We start from the raw sequence: 11,271 nt of genomic DNA, 5'->3' as shown, positions 1-11,271 counted from the left end.
TCCATGTGGTTGGGCCTTCAAGTGTCATTTGCCTGCAGAGCCGCAGTTGCAGTTCGATATATCTTAACGTAGACCTACGCTACCAAACAAAAAAAATATGTGCACAATGATGGACATGTGTTGCTCTAAATTCAGACACGGCGGCAGCTGTTGCACCACTCCTTCTAAACAGCCTGTTTGCCCCTTCTCGATTATATTAGGGAGGCGCATTACGAACCAGATTTCGGAGCACGTTAAGGATCCTCAGGTGGTGAAAATTAATCCGGAGCCCTCGACTACGCCTCGCCTCATCGCGTGTGTAGTGCCGGCGCGTTAAACTCCATAAATAACTCGAACAATCAAGCATTACGAACGGTAACCGCGGGCAGGCACGCTTGCTCGGGAATCTTTCCGTAAACTCCGGGCCAGTGACCGAACAACTTCGCAAGGGATAAACACTCGGCTACGAAGACGGTACCCGTCAGTTCAGCAGCAGTGCACCACTCGCCTTGCAATCGATATGCACGCCATAATTTTCTGCTGATATGCCCGTCATAATTATGCTCACCACAGCTGATGTTTATTCTGTGCATGAAGTGTCAAAATGGCAAATAAGCGAAAGATGGGACAGAAGTGAAAAACTTGAAAGACCTATTGAAAAAGCAGCTCGTTAGCTTCAAGCGGGGCATGAGAGCTGAACTGTATACGGGACTTGAAAGAGAGCATAGACCTCTGCTAAAGTGCTTGTGACGGGGTTAAAATTCTAACGGCGGAGATAGCCGCGTTGCGCAAGGAACGTAAGAAGCTGACAGACTGGAACGTCTCCCTGGATGCTGGAAACGCCAGACTATCCCCGATTGTCAACGAACTGGAGCAGTACCAGCGTATGAACAACCTGGAAATCAAGGCCATCCGTGATGAGAGTGATTCGGCAGAAATGATCAAACAGCTCGGGGAAGTAATTGGAGCAAGAATTCAGGAGGATGACGTTGACACCTGTCAATGAGTGCCAACAGCTAAAGAAGGGGTGCGGATCATCGCTGTTCGCTTCGTACGCAAAACCAAGTGCAATGCTGTTCCAGCACAATCGGGGAAAAAGAAGGTGAGCAGCACATCTCTCGGTTTTCAGCCTGGCAAACCAGTGTCCGTGGACAAGTATCTTTCGCAACACAAAAACAGGCTACCTGGCTTTGCAGTACAGAAAAAGAAAGAGGCACAATGGAAATTTGTTTGGACGACTCACTGCAAAATATTTCCGCGCAAAAAAAAAATCGCCAGCTATCCGCATTGCTGCACCTGCTGGCGTTGAAAAAAATCATTCAGTGTTGGCCCTGAGCTCTGCCTAGTGGCCTTTGAATCTTGTAAATCACTTGCTCATTGTTAAGGTGACGTACTGTCAATACGATGTCCCGTATCACAGTGTTTCGACCTTCAAAACAAGGTTTCCTTCAGGAAACAGCCTATCGCTCCTTCACATAAATTGCAGAAGCAGAAAAAACAAACAAGGCACAGTAACCAGATTACTTCAAATGCTAAGTGTCAAATTCGACCTTATCCTATTCACAGAAACCTGGTGAGCCATCAATGACGTATCGATTGATTGATTTTAGGGTTTAACAGGCCAACGCAACGCAGGTGATCAGGCGCGCCGTAGTTGAGGGCTCTGGATTAATTTTGACCACCGGGGGGGTCATTACCGTGTGCCGAAATCTCGTACACACGGGCGTTTTTGCTTTTAGCCTTCATCAGAAAAGTGGCCACCGCTGCCGGGAATCGAACCCGCGTCCTCATGCTCAGCAACACACGCCATAGCCACTGAGCCACCGTGGCGGATCCATCAAACTATTGCCTTGGTATCAGTTTCAGCTCCTGTGTCGCGAAAAGAAAACGAGGCCGAGGCGCAGCAGTTTACATAAAAAATTCCATAAATTACGACATTGTTGGAGAATTTCCTGCAATGAACAGCAACAGTGAGTGCTTCACACTCCGCATAACAAACACCAAAATCTCGTAGTCTACAAACCACCGTCTGGAGACCAGTTACTTATATCTAGTTCTTTCAATAACAATGATTTTATCACAATGTGTTAGATTAACATTGTCACGAGCTCCTGTGAGGTCTGACCTTGAGAATTTAACAATTTATTCTCGAGCTAATTACACTAGCATGGCAACCAGGTTCACAGCAAACTGTCAACCACTTCTGGGCATATGCGTATTTAAGGTAAAAAAGAACGATAGTACTTTCGGCATAAAATCACCCGACATTAGCGATCATCTTCCCATCTTCTCCTTCGCCACTTCAAGTGCCTACTGAACACAACAAAACACTAGCGTTCTGCACCGGCATATACAAGGTGACAGACTCAATCAGTTCAGGGAGTTTGCTGAAGCCGTTGACTGGGCAGATATCGTTTCGCAAAAGACCCCAATGAAGCATAAAACAAATTTCTTCTACATACAATAATACCTCGTTAACTCGAACTCGCATATCTCGAAAAATCGGCTAGTCGAAATTTTCCGCCGCACCGAACCGTTTCCTATACGTCCGACGTGTTTGTTGCCCTTTATTTCGAACTATTTTTCGGCCAAGCTGCGGATATTTCGAAATATTGACTGAGAGTGGAACGAAAATTTCGCCGCCGCGGTCAGTTTCACAAGATTCGCGCGATACTGCCGCGCCTAATTCCCTAGATTTTTTTCTCGTTTAGCCACTCCTACGACATAGCCGATGTTTTCTCCAAAAGTGAAGTGGGAGCCTAAAGGCATATCAACTTCGCCAAGCAACCTTGTGGCTCGTCATGGGATGGTAGCGACATGCGCAGAGGTACAGCAGGATGCGCCCGTGACAGGAGAACTAACGGATGCCGAAATCTTTGAAGTGGCCACAAAAGCAGAGGGCGGCGAAGACGGGGGCGACAACGACGAACCTTCTTGAGAGATGTCAACATCTGCCGAAACGAAGAATTTGCTGCGCTTGCTGCGAAATGTGGTTGATTGCAGCGGCGGGGAAGATCGCATCCTGCAATGAATCAAGCAGCTAGAGGACTCCTTAATAGGCGCGAGTGCGACCACAAAGCAGACCAGCATTACGCAGTTCTTTTCTAAATAAAATTGCGGTGCCACAAAACCCAGCCGGTGAACGTCTCTTGTATGCATTTTCTCTTTCAAACCATTATGAAAAGCAAGATTAGAAGCTGCAGTTGAAAAGCTGGTGAGTAGTAACCCCCCCCCCTTTTTTTTTTTGCAAATAACTCGATACTTCATGGCAATTCATGCAACTTTCCTTGTCTCGAAAATCCGCTTATCTCGAAATATTTCCCGGTTTTTACTAATTCTAGTTAACGACGTATTACTGTATTCGTGAATTCTATGACCTGGCGTTTCACCTGTGAGGCATATATGCAGAAAATAAAAAAGTACTCAAGCTATTGATTGACGCGAATTTGTGCCAAGAAATTAGGAAAAACATACAATGTATAGTGAATTCGTGCACACAGAGCCCCGAACCTCTTATCCAAATTAAAAAAATACCAAAACGCCTTGAACAAAACCTTAAAAGTAGCTAAACTCTAATTGCACGCGCGCGTGTACCAGGCCATTCGAAACTATACGAAAGAGGTTTGGGACGTTATCAGTCGAATCACACACGTAAAACCAGTTAGGCAAATCCCACAGGTGACAGCAGTGAATGGCGGCCTTTGGCAATGCACCGACCTAGCAAACGGACCCGGGTTCGATTTCCGGCCGCGGCGGCCGCTTATCTGATGAAGGCGAAAAGCAAAAAATGCCCGTGTGTATGAAATTTCGCCGCTCGGTAAAGATCCCTAGGTGGTCAAAATTAATCCGCAGCCCTCCACTACGGCGCGCCTCATCGCCTGCGTTTCGCCGGCGCGTTAAACCCTACAATCAATCAATCAATCAATCAATCAATCAATCAATCAATCAATCAATCAATCAATCAATCAATCAATCAATCAATCAATCAATCAATCAATCAATCAATCAATCAATCAATAATCCGACCTACCAAATGTTTTGAAGGAGCACTTCATAAAAGCAGGCACCTACCCAGCTGAAACATTATTAGAAAACAGTGAACTGGTAGCAAATATCAAAGAAGTAAGCAAATAAATTTTCTTGGTCCTACCAATGATGTTGGTGTAGATGCGTCGATAAGGAAAGTGAAAACCACACGGCTTCAGGAGCAGACGAGATCAGTGCGTGCCCTGTTAAGCATGTTAGTGATCTAAATAACGATGCCATAGCTTATATAGCTAAATCCAGATCTAACGAAGGTTCCCTTTAAAACGAAGTGGCATGAATGACGGCATCCTTCCCTTCAAATTTGTGGAAAGCGTGCTGCCCGAGATGGCGTGGTCTGCGGCCCCGTGACTGTTGAGTTTATCTCGTAGAGCTTGGTAAAAACAAAACTAGACGCCTTGTTTCTTTATCCTTTTTTTTTTGCGTGGCGCGATAATCTTGGGGGCATTCTGACAAAACACATACGAAATTGCTTCTTTTTAAACGTCAGTTTCTCGAAATACTTCGTCAAATCGGTAATGACGCTGAATCTATTTCGTTCGTTAGAATTCATAAAAGCATTGGGCCGCATAGTCACCTGCGAGGGGAATCCCCGAATCGGTTCGTTAGATTGGGAAATTTGTAAGATCGGGTTTCGTTAGATCAAGTTTAGACTGTATGATAAATTTGTCCCTTACCACTGGGATATTTCCGGTGGAAGTGATATTTGGCGGTATAGCGGCAGTTTTCAATGGGGGAAACAAAGAATATTTTTCGTTTTATCGTCCAATATCAGTACTACCCATAGTTCTAAAAGTATTCGAGGAAATACTACTTTGCAGGCTGGAAGCTTCCTTTTCCAAGCATTCTTTATTCGAGGATAGCCAGTACGGATTCCAGACACAAAAATCAACTGAGAAAGCTCTCATGCGTATAATAGACCAAATAACCGAGAACACCTGAACAAGAACAGTTTACTTTAGTGCTATTTCTGAATACCAGGAAGTCCTTTGATTCTATAAATCACAAACTCCTAATCAGCAAACGGCATAAGTATGGGACACTTGGAATTGAGATTGACTTGATCGACAGCTACTTGAAATGTAGACGACAGTTCGGAGATGGGATCCAGCTTTTCTACGACTTTAACTCGTCAACAAGGCGTCCCGCAGGGCTCAAAATTAGGTCCATTGCTGTTTTTCATCAATGTGGACGACCTTCTGAACGTACCTACCAGATTCCCCGGAATTAAAGATGTACGCGGACGATACAAATGTATATTTTACCTAAAACAGAATAGACTACCTTGAAGATAAAGGAAACAGGCACTTGAATTCGCTATCACTCTGGTTATCACAAAACCAACTACACCTAAATGCTTATAAAACCACACACATTATCTTCCACCTCATCAGTAGAGTAACAGAAAGGCGCTTACGGTTAAATTTTAAGAATTTGTAATCAGTATGATCAAGCATAAAAAATGCTTAGGTGGATGGGTTCAAGATGATTTGAATTGGAATGTAAAACAGTTGGAATCACGCACAAAATTTCACACCTTATGCCTACTTGGTTTAAAATGCGACTTTACAATACTGTGTTTTATTCTAAACTATGCTATGGGGTGGTAGTCTGGGGCCCAAAGCTATAGCAGTCTAATTAGACTTCACAGAAAAAATATTCGAATCTATATAACTTATAAACGTCCTATAATGAACTCAAGAACAGAATCACTTTTTAAAATATAGCATACTCAGATCCGATCATGTATATTCTCTAAAACAACTGCGAATTGCGTACAACGACGAGTTGGCCTTTGCAGCGGACCCTGAATCAACCCTGTGCGCATAAAAAAGCACGCGCCCAAAGCAAGAAGCAACCACGACAGGGATGCGTTCTTGTTCAGAGCGTCGCAATAATTAATAACACTACTGGAACAATTAATTTTTCTTGTACTTCCGGCGTCTTTACGAAACAAATAAAAAAGTCCACATGAGAAAATAACCTATCCTGTACTACGTAGCTTACTATTTAATGTGAATTTGCACTGTAACCGTAAAAGTCCGTATGATGTTTTTATATCTCTTTTGTATTTGCCTTTCGCATGGTATTGCGGGTCTTAAACGCCATGATTATTTCTTAAATTACTTTTAAACCTATACAAAAACAGAGATTAAGTTGTGTATAAGTGTGTGTATCTGTGCGTATCTTCCGTGACTATTCAAGTACTACGTACCAATGTGTGTCACAACAACTTAACTTTTATGATTGATTTGTGTTTCATAATGTGTTACTCTAAGGCTGTGGAGGATGAAATATGGTGTCACGTGATGTCTCGCGAGTGCTATTTCTGTTTCATTTTCTTATGGTACGTAGCCATGCTCCTATTGTGTACACGAGTGTTATTGCTGCTGTCAGAAACCGAAACAGACTCTTCATCAGACCGCCCAAAACAGCGGCTTTTTACAGCTGCCCCCTTTTTTGTAAAAAATAAAATGAAGACTTGATTTGATTTTTAGATTCGAACATACAGGGCCATAGGAATACACCGGTTGGCCCGCCCACCGGAGGGAACCGATTACGATTGTTAATGGGCCTATTGTTTAGCCCAAACGCTGTCAAGTGGGCTTACCTTTACAGGACGCTCGGGCGGAACCATGCTCGTAAAAACAGTATTCCGTCACATTTAAAGCTATTGCCTACAAAAAGGGAACATGCTGGGCGCCTTATGCAAAAGGCTTCCCGCGCATAGTGGTATAAAACTTACGGCACAGTTCTACGTCATCGTCGCAGTGTTCAGAAGGAACCCATGTTGCAGATGCAGTGTCGAAGGCTACGTTGAAGGTCTGCCACGGAGAGCCGATCTTGAGGGACGAGTAGTACTGCAACTGTAACAACGTATATTATAATAGTATGCTCACAAACATAACCACATTTGCACGTATAAAAATTGCTAGCGTGTTTACATTATTTTGTCAATTCTTCCTGGCTATCCTTTCTGCGAGCATATACAGCTGTTATTATTACCAATGCCGTGACATAATCCCAACATTGCACAAATTAAGTGCACATAGATTTCACACAACTACAATTTTCTGTTACTTGGTTATGTGTCACTGCCAACGCGAACAGCGCAGCCAGATAAACTCTCGCAATGCATGTACACATGACTGTATGATTTCCGGTGTGCGCTTCCTCAGTGCTGACGTTTTTCACTCCGTTAATCCTAAATTAGCCCGAATTTCATAAGCTTTTTCTACTGTTCCCATGTCATTCTGTCTGCCAAAGGTACTGCAGGTGTACTCCAGCGAGAAGATTGGAAATGGGCGCAGAGCCCTCTGGAGCGCGTGCCACAAAATTTCCAAAGCCCATAACCAACCCACGAGCCTCATACCTTGGTGGACAATCAGGCAAAACTTGACACATATCTCCTGCAAAATAAGCTCGCTTTCATGGTTCCGTATTTTAGGTCTGGCAGAAGATTTTGCGAGCCTTGCAACCCACGTGGAATGAGCAATTTTACTTAAAGCGCATGCCTGCAGACAGCACCTTCGAAACTTCTACTGAACGTCAACTGGGCATGCCCCCCAATTCTCACAAATTTGCACTCTTCACGGCATTTAGTTCTCAACGAAAGGTAGACAACACTGAAAAAAAAACACATTGGAGGTTCTCCGACAATTACAAACATGGACGTACGTACACCCCGTTTGAATGAAGGTCTTGTTTCTCGCACAGTACACTGCTCCATGCAAATTTTGTCCACAGCTAGTAGAATCCAACATATAATTCTGGAATGCACTCACGACCGAGCGCTACCACCCCTCTCCACCCGTACTTTTCCTGAGCTTTGGGAGACACTGTTGACCAGCTGTTAATTGAAGGGCCAGACTGCGAGACGACAGGTTTACGTTTACAATTTAACGTTTGTCCAGTTTACAGAGTAAAAAAAAAAGACTTTTTGTTGGGTCTTTGCTTAAGGAGAACGATCCCCTCATCCCTAGCTGGACACGTCAGGCATTACTGTTTATTCATCGGAAGGGTGCATATAATCGCAGTACGTTGGACGTTCCAACAGATCAACTCCGCTAATTTCGTGTGCATTAATTTGGTCCTCTCATGTCTTGCTACTCTGTGTTGCTAAAGAGCTCTTGCATGAGAAATGATAAGTGGAAAAAAATAAAGGTGTTGAGGGAGAAAGGTGGCGGGAATAAATATCAGGGCAAAGGAGGAAGCTAGAGAACATTAATGCGGGAACATTACAGGGCTTATCGACATTATTGCGAGAGCACAAAACAAGCCCTGTTCAGCTAGGAGTTGAAAGCCTTGAAGAAAAAGTAGAATGGGGGTTGCCGAAATGTACAAGCAGCAAAATAGAAAACATCGTCGCATACGTTTTTATAGTTGGTGAGTGGCACGGCGAAACTTTGCCTTGCGGGTTCCTCCACGGCGTCCAGATCACCAGGCCTTTGGCACGATACAAAGCTGAGATGCGGGAGTAAAAGTTGAAGCTGCTCTGAATAATGTTACGCAATTTCTCGGGTCTTTTCAAAACCCAAAGCAACGATGGCTAGTAGCGAGAACATTAAGGCACACATGTCTAGTCTTGTGAAGCTTATTTGCATTTGTTTGCGAAACTGCATTTGACGTGAAATTTGCTAGCAGCTGTCTTGCCTAGTGGTTGGTTTTAAAAATACAAGACATCATAATAAGAAAGGGGGTATTGTTGTTTCTTAAAAGAAGATACGCAGGATTCAGCACGGTGCATTTATTAAGACACACAGGATCGCCCAATGGCGCGATAATTTACGTGCGGACAACTGCGGTTTATCAGGTGCCTTTTTGAACAATTATCGGAAGTGTGACTGTAGCTATATGAATAGTAATAGGTTTACAACACAGTTTCCGTCGTCGTCGCCGTAGTCGTCGTCATCATCGTCATCAGTCTGGTTGTGTCCAATGCAGGACGGAACTCTCTCCCAAATATCTCCAGCCACGTCTACCGACTAGTAGCTGAGTCCACTCTTCCCAGCAAATTTTCCCACACAGTTCTAGTTTTTGTTACTAAGATTTGGTTTATGGTAATTTGTTTTCATTTAAACGCCACATATACAAGCTCACCGAGAGTTCTCAGAGTAATACTGTGTAAGAAAACAGAAAACGCTTCTCAACGTGTTTTATTCTTTGGCGTTTTGTGTAGAGTATCTGTAGCTTAAGGAGCTCGTTATCAGTAGATAAACGTCAGTAGACATCAGTAGACATTCTCATCATTGTAGTTTTTTGTTCAACTCGAAGTGTTTATTTTGCACTTCTTTGGAAACCTGCTCAGTGTTAAAAAAAAATCTTCGCATTAAGATCACGGCACAGAAAGTGGAGTGGCTTTATTATTTTTACTTAGCGCAGGAATGAGCTCAAGTTTTATTCTTGACAGCATTCGATCACTGAGTTGAAATGTCCCTTCCAGAGAGCGTATATACTAGCCCCATAGGCATGGACGAAAAACAAGGGCCGAATGGAGGGAATTTGACTGTGCGCCGGAGCTAGTAGGTCAGAAGGATGATTGTATTACAGGAAAGAAGGTTGATGTGACAGAACTTGTTACACACGTATATGTGCTGGCAAACTGTTCCTTCGAGAAGACGTACATAACAGCCTTGTGATAGAATACCAACTACGCTGTGAAAATGCTGGACAAGCGCACATGTGAGCATTAAGCATTGAAGGAAATTCGTCCCTGACACACTGGTAAACAGACCGCACGCATTAGGAAAATTCCCTTAAGAATTTTTTAAATACCTGCTTTCACCCAAGAAACCGCCGTGAAGGAAAACTCCAAGTGAGGCGAGGAAAAGCGTCGGGGGCGACATTGTAATTCACGTGTCGCAGTTCTTGCAGTGGCTTAAACCGCCTTGTGGAATAGGGCCAGGTGGATCAGCACTACACTGTTGTACACTGACCTCGTAGGTCTTGAACGAGATGGAGAAACCCGCACAAGACTTAGTAGCCGGAGTGTGTGAGGCGCCGCCTCCGGAGAGCTAAGCTGCCGAAAAAGGCTGCTAGGCTGCTGGCTTTGGCAAAAGGACGTGCTGAAACGTCCGAAAGTAACGCTTGTCAACACGGGAACCAAAGACGCTTAGAGGCGCACAAACAAAACATGTCTGCTGAGCCTAACGATACGTTTCTCTTTTTTGAGTGGAGTCGCTGCGTGTAGCATCTCAGTTGCTACAGGCGCCTTATCTCCCCCCTTAGGGTCTGCGTGAGTTAAAGCCTCAGTTGCGTGTTGGTCATCTTGGGCAGAAGGAGAGGTACGAGTGCACGGCTTATTATCTTGAAGATTAGTGTTAAAACCCAGGTTAGGGTGTATTTTTGCAGCAGCGTCTAACGAAATAGAAAAAAAAATAGCTGACACTTTTTAATGCAACCAGTCGGGTAAAAAGAGTAATATTATATATGCTGAATGAAGGGGAAATGTACGGGGAGGTGATGCTTTTAACATATGTTACAAGAGTGATACAGGAAACTTAACCGTATATTTGCTCACGCATGTGGGCAATGTATGTAAAATATAAAACGCGGGTATAACGACGCTTGACAGTGTCATGGGAATAAGCAGAGTTTCGCAAACTCTTTGCATTGGTTATAACGTTTTTTTTTTTGTGAGAAAAAGGGAGTAAATTTATTAGCCCATTTAGCAAGAGATTTCACAACCAATAAAAGATTCGTTTGAAAATGTTGCATGTTATTTGGACTGATGTCCACGAGTTGGGTACTGTACTTCGCTCCTAGCATAAGGACAAGTGTCAGATGATACATGAATGCCCTCGTTTTTGCCTGCGCGTGCGTTTTAAGTTCCTTGTGTGATTTAGGGCTAAGCTTTTCGCGCTCAATTTTAATTGATAGTTTAGGTTGTACACGTAGCAATTTGTTCAATTAGAACTTGTATGTATGGTTGAATGCCGGGAAACGAAAAAAAAATTATCCATTCTTATTTATAACTCTAACCAGTGGGTATACCGACAGAACAGCACGCGACGAAAGGGCACGCGACAGAAGAGCCCCGCCATAACAGCACGGCGTCAAAAGATCACGCGACAAAACAGCACGCGACAGAACAGCACAGCGTCAGAAGGGCACAGGGTCAAAAGCGCACACGACAGAAAAGCACAGCGACGAAATAGCACAGCGACAAAAGCGCACGCGACAAATTAGCACGGCGTCGAAACAGCACACGACAAAACAGCACACCACAAGGGCACAGCCCTGAAACAG

The 11,271-nt window shown here is 43.9% G+C and overlaps 1 pseudogene across 1 annotated transcript in view; it reads right to left on the bottom strand.

Moving 5' to 3' along the window:
• LOC144149391 (pepsin A-like) overlaps positions 1-10,080 on the bottom strand; it is a 61,191-nt pseudogene extending 51,111 nt beyond the window's left edge. The window contains exons 1-3 of the transcript XR_013318294.1: positions 9,799-10,080; positions 8,397-8,487; positions 6,770-6,890 (exon numbers count right to left, since the gene is read on the bottom strand). The product of XR_013318294.1 is annotated as a pepsin A-like (transcript). The remainder of the gene's footprint in view (positions 1-6,769; positions 6,891-8,396; positions 8,488-9,798) is intronic.
• Positions 10,081-11,271: the final 1,191 nt, after the last annotated feature.

The sequence above is a fragment of the Haemaphysalis longicornis genome, unplaced genomic scaffold (genome assembly GCF_048455015.1).
Source record: "Haemaphysalis longicornis isolate Haplotype H1 unplaced genomic scaffold, Haemaphysalis longicornis Haplotype H1 scaffold_8, whole genome shotgun sequence".
NCBI classification, from domain to species: domain Eukaryota; kingdom Metazoa; phylum Arthropoda; class Arachnida; order Ixodida; family Ixodidae; genus Haemaphysalis; species Haemaphysalis longicornis.
The sequence above is the reverse complement of the archived record's forward strand: the minus strand, read 5'-3'. Positions and strand labels throughout refer to the sequence as shown.